Source organism: Myotis myotis, unplaced genomic scaffold (genome assembly GCF_014108235.1).
Source record: "Myotis myotis isolate mMyoMyo1 unplaced genomic scaffold, mMyoMyo1.p scaffold_m19_p_10, whole genome shotgun sequence".
NCBI lineage: Eukaryota > Metazoa > Chordata > Mammalia > Chiroptera > Vespertilionidae > Myotis > Myotis myotis.
In genome coordinates, this window is record NW_023416314.1 from 28,350,851 (window position 1) to 28,361,932 (window position 11,082).

Genomic DNA, 11,082 nt, shown 5'->3' on the forward strand with positions numbered 1-11,082 from the left:
TCATCTCCCTGCCTCTGGGCATAACTACATATAGATTGATTGTCCTACTTTTTTAAAGTTATCCTCCAAGAGAAAGTAATTTTATAATTTCTCTCTATAATGCATTCCATGGTTTAACAATCAGGAACACTTCCTGATACATAGTAAGTGCCCAGTAAATATTGTCTGAATGAATTGCATGAATTCATAGTATCAAGATTTTAAAAATCTTTACTCCATGCTGTAGTAAATGATAGCATGTCCATCATACTATGTTGGGAAAAAAACCCGATTCCCACAATTATTTTTTTTCATTTTATAATTTCCTGTATCACAGATAAGATGTTCTATATATCATCATTTACTAAAATGTTGTTTCTGCTGTTACTTAGTTGTGTCACATCTGTATGCTGGGTCTCCTCAGGTAGGTTTAAATCCCTTCAACAGTAGATAGTGGTTTCCTAATTCTTTTCTCTATATTGTCGATCACAGTGGAGGCACAGAGTCAGTATTCAATAAGTGCTTTTTAAAAATAAATAAAATGCTTCTTAAAATAATAAATACTATTTTGAAAATTTATGTACATTCCTAGGCAGCCACTGACATATCCCAAAACAGATTGCCTGGGTACAAACTGTGCCTGTGTCCTTTATTACCTGTGTGACCTTGGGCAAGATTCTTAATATTTCTTCACCTCAGTGTCCTTGTTTGTAAAGACAGTTATCACAAATTGGTTGTGATTAATAAATGTACATATGCAAAGTGCTCAGAACAATGCCTGGCACAGAGCAAACACTCAGAAAATGTTGTTATGATGCACATAGTACATATTTATGGAATAATTTAATAAATGATAAATAACTCAAGCTGGATCATCAATAAATATCAATTGGCCTACTCAATAGACTCTGCTGTGACTGAACAGTTAGGCACGCACTCTACAAATACACTTTGATTATATATTTCACTTCTCAGGTAATTAAAGCGAGACCAGATCTGTGAAATGGAAAAAGCAATGCCCTACTTTATAAAAAGGAGAAAACCAAGTAACCTCGGTTGAGGCATCCTGAAATAGGGTCAGGGATTGCCGAAAAAAGAGGCAGTCCATAGCAGGAGGCTGGGAGCTCTGAGAAACTGTTTATTGTATGCAATTACAAAAACAGAAAATGCTGCAGTAAGTCAAACTCTATAGATGAAGAAACAATCAAAATAAAGAAAAACATCATGGCTCTGACTAAGATTTGCTTCTGCTCACGAGAAGCCCAGAGCCCAGGACTATAGGGAATTAGCAGGTAACGAAAGCACTGCTGTAACTTGTGATGGAAAGCAGGCTGGGAGCACTTAGTGAAGGGAACTTTGCAGAATCCTCAGAGCTAGATGTGAGTTCTCAAGGCCATTAGAAATGGGTACTTGCATTAATGTGTGTAGAGTAAGAAAAACAGGCAGTTCTAGAGGTTAGAATCAGGAAGTGGTTTACATTCAAGGAAGAATATAGATCCTGTTTCCTATAGTTAAACCAATGAAACTTCAAAAGGAAGCCTAGAGACTTTTAGTAAAAAAATACAGCAAAATTCAATAAGGGATTTTTTCTTTCTTCTTCTTTTTAAATGAAGTGCATTAGCTAGATTATTGGGCTAATGGAAGGAGACATGAACCCCTGCACTGACATGGTTTATGGCCATTGGGACTCTACACAGGGACTAGTAGATTTTAACACCCGACTGTGACATGGAAAGGAAGCTCTGGACACGGGCCTGCTCCCGGAACCCCAGCTGCACCTTTGCCAGGGCTGGCTTCTCTCAATAAACTTTGCCTCTGTTAAAAAATAATAAAAAACAATAATAATGATAATAATAAAATAAATAAAGTGGATTTAACCAAAGACATTGCTTTTACAATATTAGGGAACTAAATAGGCAAAGGAAGACATTGTTATGTATTGAATGTGTCCATTTTTATGGTATTAGACATAGAATACTTAAGCTACCTTTAAAAACATTTCAATGTAAAGGTAATGTCCTTTGCTGAGTGGCGAGATTAAATATGATATGTATTTTCTTTTTTAACTGTTGGTTAAAACAGCTGGTTAGAAATAACAGCCAAGGTGTTATTTTACTTATGAAAAGTCATGTTGATTAAAAATGTGCCAAAAGGCCCTACACAAAGGGGCGTTTGGGCTGCTCTGCCTGTGTTGGAGAAGAAGAAGGTGGGGTTCCGTGGCCTCAGATGCTGGCGTCAGAATCTATTTCCTATCTGGGTATGTAATTGGGAAGACATCGGTGTGACATAAATATGATTTGCAGCCGATCCAGTAGTGAGAGGTGTGGCACGTATAATCATGACAGAGAAACAACAGAAATCTGACTCAGAGATGCTAGAAATACTGCCTTGCAGTAAGTAATTTTAGCAAAGAGAGAAATGCACAACATTGAATTCGTAAACATTGGTTGGAATTAGCTGTGGTGTGGTGGAAGGTGTTTTTGCATTCAGAAATCCTGAGCTCTAATTTTAATTGTGTCTCTCAGGGGCTGCGTGAACCTGGGCAGATCATTTAAACTCCCTGAGCCTTCATTTTCTCATCTTTAAAATGAGGATAATAAATCCTCGCCCAAAGTGTTGCTGTGAGCATGAGCTGCTTTCTGAAGGGCCATAAGGATGTTTATCATGATGATGGCAAAGATGGTATTTATGCAAAACACTATAAGGCAGTGGAAAGAACAGATTTAGAATCAGGCAGACCCGAATTCATTGGAAGTCAACTCATAGCTTTTCTTCTAGCAGCCGTTGGGCTTTGAGCAAGTTTGTGTCACTGGGACAACTATAAAAACTGGTATATATCCATCTACCCCATAGGGTTCCGATGAGAATTAAATAAAATAGTTTATGTGCACAGGGCCCGACACAGGGAAAGCTCTCGATGTGTGTTAGTTTCCCTTTCCTCTCCCACAGATGTCAGAATGTGCAGGGCAAACTACATGAATATGGCACAGAGCCTTTCCTCTAGGATTCACCATGTTGTTGGCAAGACAACAAGTGGGTAAGTAGCTCTAAAAAAAGAAAAAAGCAGACTTTGGAGGGAGCAAAGCACACAATATTTTTCTCTGGGAGCTTAAGGGTAATTGATTCTCAAGGAAGGATCATGAAAGGCACAATGGAGGAGGTGGATTTGAAGGTGGCTTCAGGGAAGGCACTTTCCCTACTGGAGGAAGAAGAATGGAGGTAGTCCTCACATGTGGCCCATTTTGTTCTTTTTTTGTTTGTTTGTTTAATATATTTTTATTTATTTCAGAGAGAAAGGTAGAGGGAGAGAGAGATAGAAACACCAATGATGAGAGAAAATCATTGATTGGCTGCCTTCTGTATGCCCCCCACTGGAGATAGAGCCTGCAACCTGGGCATTTGTCCAGCTGGGAATTGAACCATGACCTCCTGGTTCCTAGGTCAATGCTCAATCACTGAGCCACACCGGCCGGGTACCCATTCTGTTCTTCAACTCACAATGGTGGGTCCTGCCCTGGCCAGGTAGCTCAGTTGGTTAGAGCAACATCCCAAGATACCAAGGTTGTAATGCAGGTTTGATCCCTGGTCAGGGCACATACAAGAATCAACCAATAAATGCATAAATAAGTGGAACAACAAATTATCCTCTCTCTCTCTCTCACTTTCAAATCAATCAATCAATTTTTTAAAAATTAAAAAACAAAACAATGGTGGGTCCTTCTCATATTTCAAATCTCCCTGATTTCTTCTCCTGCTGCACCACTCTGCCTCTAGCCAGAGAAAGTTCTCTGATTTTAAGTCATGTAAACAGATTTGGGCCACACAGATCATCCAGGATAACCTCTCCATTTGAAGGTCCTTAACCTTAATTGGGTTATTTCTCTCTCAGGGTGTAGGGATTAGGGCATGGACAATTGAGGGTGGGGAGACCATTCTCTCTACCCCAACACTTTCTGTGGGCCAGACATTTGCTAAATGCTTTCTATGTGCTATCTCATTTAATCCTCTCAGTAACTATGCAACTCAATTCTGCCAATCACTCTATGACAGAGGAAACTGAGGCCCAGAGATGTTACTCAGCTTGCCCAAGTCACTGTTAGGAAATATAAGCGCCAGAATTTGAATGTAGATCATCTAAGTCCAGATTTCATGTCCCTGCAGTGGACATAGGTCTTGAAGGAAAAGGCATCATATTGTAGAGCCTTGAGGAAATGCATGGACCCTCTTTTAGGTACAGCCATAGTCAATGTAATCATGTGAGGAGAAAATAGTTGCAGTATAAATACTTTGTGGAAGATTGAATGGTATTTGAAAAGCATGGGTTACAAATATTTATGAGTAACAGGAGGCAGATAAAAAATTTAATGGGACATTCAGTTGATTTCAAGAAATTGTATTCTTGGAAGGTATCCAATGTGGTGGCCTGTCAAGGCACAGTGTGGAACTTTGACCATGAACTAAATAGAAATACAAACAGTTATTAGCCTGGATTCTGGGAGGTCTCCAGAGAATGTGAGGGAGCTGAGGGTCAGTCTTGGTTCATTTAATATCTCCATTAGTGATCTCGGATCATCATCCCTTTCTAATGCGATGCACTGAAAATAGCAACATGGCTGAAAGAATAACCAGAGAGGACAGACAGAAGAAATGTTGACAGGAAACACTTCCCATTAAACTTGGGGGTCGGGAATGAAGCAAGGAATTCAAAACATAGATAGTCACTAAGATAAGGAGGTCTGGACAGAGTCACCATGATTTAAGAGGCCTGCAATAGACAGAAAGGACACAAGGAAATCATATTGAAAATAAAATTTGGTAGCTGGCCTGAGCATGTAAACAGATTTGCAAGTTTCCAGATGTCACAAACTTCTGTGCTTGGGGTGCAGCTGGAGGGAGGCCCCTGGTCATGCACTATGCTGGCTTTAGGTACCAGAAACCAGAGAGCTAGGGTGGTTTGGGGAGAAGCTGAGGCAGAGCAGCATAGGAGAGGGTTGAGAGAACAGGGTGAGGGATGAAATTGCATCATGAAAAGCAGCTATGACTCCTCCTAACTTGCCTTACCACCCTCCCCCCTGTGAAGTGGCCCCTGTGTATCTCCCAGAAGAATCTCTCAGGAACCCCTTCGTGACACCATTGCACGGGTCAGGTTGGTGGGTGATTGCTGGGTGATTCAACTTTCTCCTTCTCTAAACCAGGAGTTCTATAAGGTCAGACAAGGCGAACGCATGTTAGGAGACTGTCCACAGACGTGGCTCTTAATCTTTTCTTGGGTCCCAGATTCCTTTAAAATTTTAATAAAAGCTATGGCTATTTTCTTCCCAGAAAAATACACCATCACAAATATTTGCATACAACTTCAGGGTATTCCTGAAGCTCCTGGGTCACTTTTGAACTTGCAGGGAAATCTCCTGATCTATTTATCCAGGCTAAGAACTTGAGGTGAAGAGGAAGCAGTCCTTCCTTAAAGAGAAAGGTGGGGTGGTGTTTTGAGTGGGATGCATATTGAAAAAAAAAGTTGTTTGTTATCCATTTATGTATTTATCTGAGTGGGAACAATGGAGCTGTTTATAAGCTGAGGTGATGGGTCCCAGGCAGCTGAGGAAGAAGATTTGCAAACAAGGGTAAGGCTCTGGGAGCAGGATCTCTAGGATGGGGTGAGGGGGAACCTCACCAAGGCTGGGACATGGGCCTCCCTGAGTGGGCAGGCAGGAGAGGCTAAGGGCTGGGGAGAACCAAGGGGCTTTCAACTAAGGGGTGGGGGCGGGGGGGGGGGCGAGGGGCGGCGTGGGTGGGGGGGGGGAGGAGGGTGCGGCAAGGAAGTCAACAACCTTGGTTTTCTAGTCAAAGTGGGAGATGTGGGCAAAGGGGCTGGAGTGGGTTGGGGGCTTAAGAAAAGTGGAAACAGGTGGAAAGAGTTGGAAACTGTGCTCTGAGGAACGAGGCTTTCTAAGTGGCCCTGATGGCCCAGCTGAGATCAGATAACAGGGATTTGTGATCATGCTAATCACGGAAGATGCGTGACTTTTTCCAGTGACACTGAGCAGCTTGGGAACTGAGAGCAAAGCCAGAGGAGAGAAAACAGGGAGTGCCGGGCTGCACCCAGGCTTCCCCATCGGACCTCAGTGACTCCAACTGAGCTTCCTAATTCAGTTAGTGGGTTAGGAACCCGCTGCCCTCGCCTGCCCTGAGCTGCACCGGTGCTGTTGAGCTGTTGGGAGCTCAGGATGGGTGCACACCGGGAGAGAAAGGGAGAGGGGACAGGGTAGTTTTCAAAACATAGATACAGTCCAGGCCGACCTTTTAAAGACAAGAAAGAATTAGCCAGGCGAAGTAAAGGGGAAGAGCATCCCTGGAAAGAATGTCATTCTGCTGCCTGCACCTGGGAACATCCAGCACAACCAGGGACGAGCGTACAGAACCTGTGCCAAACTGTTTTTGCTGACTCTGAGGACCTATGGGAACACTGGATAAACATTTTTTTAGGGTGAAATAAAAGGGAGGGCATGGCCTGCCAGTGTGCTCAGTGGTTGAGGAGGTCATGGTTCAATTCCCAGTCAGGGTACATGCCCGGGTTGCAGGCTCGGTCCCCAGTAGAAGGTGTGCAGGAGGCAGCCGATTAAAGATTCTCTCTCATCATTGATGTATCTCTCTCTCTCCCTTCCTCTCTGAAAGAAATAAAAATAGTTTTTTAAAAAAGGAAGGGCATGGAGAGAGGTGGGGCTGGAGTGGTGAGCCAGGGCCTCACCCTGCAGGGCTGAGGAAAGGGGCCCTCGGGAGGAGCCTGAGAGAGCAGGGTCAGAGCAATCCAAAGAGAAAAAGAAGAGTGAGCAGCCTTCCAAGTCAGCTAGTTGAGAGCTTGTTAGGAAGGAAGACGTGATTGACAGTGATCGGGGGAAGGAGAGCGATTCTTGTCTAGTTGCCTCCATTTCCTTTGTGCAGTACGCAGCGTGGGCACCTGCTGAAAGGGAGGGGCGGGGAAAAGGGCTGAGTTAGAGAGAGGCCAGTCTAGCAAGGCCACTGGATGGGGCTGTTGGAGACGAGCGAGCACAGGACCCATCAGGCTGCAGAAGGGCAGGAGGTCACGTGTGAAAAGTGCACCTCTCGGGGCCTGGCCAATACAGGCCCCCATTAGATGGTAGAGACGGCTCCTGTTCAAGGTGAGTCTGGAGGGAACGTATCAGGGCCTAACTAACCTCAAAGGGACAAAGTCCTGAGTGGGGCAGTGGTGGGTTGGAAGGCAGATGTCTAACGAGAAAATGATTTTCGTAGTAATTTGTACGCTGCTCTCCAGCATCTGGGTGTTAGTTCTACAAAATAAGGACAAATTACAAATTCAGGGGCCATGTTACATATCATTCCAGGGGCAGAAACACCTCCAAACTTAGTCTTCACTGTCAGAGACAGACTGTTGTTGCACTGTGTGCAAATTAAGAAAGATTAAGCTGGTAACATTGACACCGCAGTAGTCTGAGGGGCTATGGCTCAAGACAGAAAAGAATGATTTTATTATTGGGATTGGTTGGGTGGCTAGCTTATCTTTCCCCTCACTTTCCTAAATATTCAGTGTTCTAATAGGCCCTCAGAGTCAGCAAAACAAAGTTTGGCATAGGTTTTGTTCGCATGTCCCTGATTGTGTTGGATGTTCCCAGATGCAGGCAGCATATGCAAGTCTTCCTTCCTTCCTTCCTTCCTTCCTTCCTTCCTTCCTTCCTTCCTTCCTTCCTTCCTTCCTTCCTTCCTTCCTTCCTTCCTTCCTTCATCTCTTCCTTCTTCCCTCCATCCCTCCCTCCCTCATTCCTTCCTTCTTTTTGTTCCCGCTTTCCTGCTTGCTTGTGGCACTGTGGTTAAGAGGTTAAGAGTACTAACTCTGCTGTCACACTAACTGGGTTTGATTCCAGCTACCCCTGACTAAAAGTGTCATCTCACTCTCCAGCCTCAGTTTCTCATCTGTAAAATGTGGATAATAGCATCGGTATCTAGTTCCAAGGGTCTTTATGAGGATTAAACGAGGTAATGCATGTATAACACTTAACACAATGCCTGGCAAATAAAAAGTGATCAATAAATGTTAGTCATTACTATCAGTAGCCTGACTTCCCATAACTTGTGCTTGGCTTCTTAATGCCCTCTTGCCTGCTAAGCTGCCATTGGTCCATGAGCCACAATCAGATGTGATCAGAAGATAAGGCAGCCACATTGTCTTTACAATATTACAAGTTGCTGCCCTAGCCGGTTTGGCTCAGTGGATAGAGCATCTGCCCGAAGACTGAAGGGTCCCGGGTTTGATTCAGGTCAAGGGCACATACCTCGGTTGCAGGCTAGATCCCTGGCCCTGGTTGGGCATATGCAGGAGGCAACCAATCAATGTGTCTCTCTCACATCGATATTTCTCTCTTTCTTTCTCTTCCCCTCTCTCCCACTCTTTCTAATAAAAAAATATTACAAGTTGCCTAGCTCTGTGGGATGATATGTAGATGCCACTCACACAGACTTCCAGCCAAAAGCAGCTGGGTGGGTCTCTAGCAGCACCAGTGTCATAAGTAGGGAAAAGCAGGCCCCCTCCTGGGAGAGAGGTGAGGGGAGCCATGTGATGCCAGCTGACCCCAGTGGAAATCTCCCGAGCCCCAAGTCCGAATCAGACTGCACAATTATTCTCTCCACACTGTTGGGAACCAGCCTCTTCTAGGTGAGGTCTGAGTTAAGAACATGCCTCCTGATGTGGACTGGTCTCAGGGTCAGACAGAAGTCATTCATTCATTCATTCATTCATTCATTCAATCATTCCCTTTTCAACTATTTTTGGCCATCTACTATGTGGCAGGAACATCGATGTGAGAGAGACACATTGATTGGTTGCCTCCTGCACATGCTTTTATGCTAAGAATGCAGAGATCAATCTAATACCTTTTGAGGCCAAGGACATTATAATAATTCTAAAGGCTGCTGCTATTTTGAATACGATCTATGAATAATGCCTATATTCTAGGCAATATACTAAGGACTCAGCCTATTTCATTTCAGTGTCCCTTGCCTCTAAACCTTTGCACATGCTATTCCCTCTCCTCTTTTTTTTGACTAAATAGTTCTTCAAACTTAGCTGAGCTGCCATTTTTTTCTAAGAAATCTTCTTTGACTATCCCTACCCTAAGTTCTAGTTACATGTCCTCTTTAAGTGTTTCCCAAGCATCCTGCATGCCCCCAGTGGCACTTACCACACTATTCAAATGAATTATCTTTTTTTAAAAACAAATCTATATCTACCTTTAGCTGGGAGATCCAGGAGGACAATGATCACATTTGTCTAGTTCACCACTGTATTCCACCAGGCTACCTGGCACACAGAAATATATATAAATATTTAGAATGAACCCATGTTAATCTTCATAATTGAATAAGCATTATTAACTTCATTTTATAAATAAATAAAGTTTATTGTCCAATAATTTGCCCAAATTTACAGAGCATGATACAGGTAAAGATGGGAAATTGAACAAACCCATAGTGTTAAAATCTAGCTAGGTATTGCTGCTAAAGGTTCTTAGCCCGTGGTCTGCTATCTTTCAATATTGGAGTCATAGGAGGAGTAAAAAATGTATTAGCCTCAAAATGAGACTTTTCCCCTAAAGAATTGGAAAAATTAAAAAATAATTATAAAGGGAATGCTTATTAAATATATGTATCAGTGTTATTCAATGCTATGTCATTATGCCACTTAAACTCATCTCACATACTCCCAGTTGTATGTCTCCCATGCTGGTCTAAGGCAGTAGACTTTTCCCCGTGCTGTGGGAGCCCTGGGTTCTTCTGGGGTAGAGAGTGAGCTGTGTCAAGATGGAGAATTAGCAGATGGGGCCCTGATGCACCCCTAAGTGAGAGCAGCTTTGCTCTTATTCAGTTCTGTGAGATATTTTATTTTTTAAAGGATTACACTGCTAGAGAAGAAAAATATCAGCCCTAGCCAGTTTGGCTCAGTGGATAAAGCTTCGGCCTGAGGACCCAAGAGTCCAGGGTTCCATTCCAGTCAAGGGCACGGACCTAGATTGCAGGCTCTGCCCCATCCCAGGCACTGGTCAGGGCATATGAGGAAGGCAACCAATCAATGTGTTTCTCTCACATCGATATTTCTCTCTGTCTTTCCCTCTCTCTTCCACACTCTCTAAAAATCAATGGAAAAATATCCTTGGGTGAGGATTAACAATAACAAAAATCTTGAAAACCACTAGCCTACTGATTAATAGCATCCATTTATTTATTATACATACACCATAGGTGGGGGTACTTTATATACTTTAATCTTCTCTCTGCAAAGTAGTTGTTATAAGTGGATGAGGCAGTTGACACTCTGAGAGATTAAGGAACCTGTTCAAAGTTATCAGTCCAGTAAGTGGCAGAATTGGCTTCCAACCTTGTCTGCTCCCTTTCCATTTTTATACCCTGCTTTGGAATTCTTTCAATTCAACAAACATTTATTGAGATTCTGCTACTGTTTAAGCATTGATTTGATCCTGGGGTTAGAAACTCAATCTATTGGAAGGTGAAAGCCTGTACACAAATGTTGACACGGAGTGTTTGGAAGCGCTATGCTCTGATGAGACATGAGTAAAGAGTGGTCAGTTCCCCAGGGTGGGGTCAGCGAATGGTCAGTTAGGCTTGTTCAAGGTGCTGAGGCTGCAGTGCACAAGCAAGAGCGCCGGGAGAGATGACAGTGGAGAGTAGGGGAGGCCAGATTTTAATGGGCTTAGTGTGTCATCCATGAAAAGATTCAGATCCGTTGTGTGGGAATTGCATCATTTAATTGATTTATACTCCTGTTGTTGCATTTTTCTTGTTTGGTCTCCCCTATTTAGTTGTTTTGGAAATTCCAGCCTTAGCTAAGAAATCTGTGGAGGAGATTTGTTGCCACTTTAGAAGGAAAATGGAAAGCTCTCTGAGGAAAGATGGAAAGGTATTGGGAGGAGAAGCCCCTCTCCCACCCAGGAGCATGGACTTCAGACCCTGGGGAGTTGGTGAAGGATTGTGATGCTAATTCATCGTACTGTAGCTTTGAAGTCCACTAGGGCCTCCTTGACACACAAGCTAGACTCTTCTCGCAGCTCTGATCTC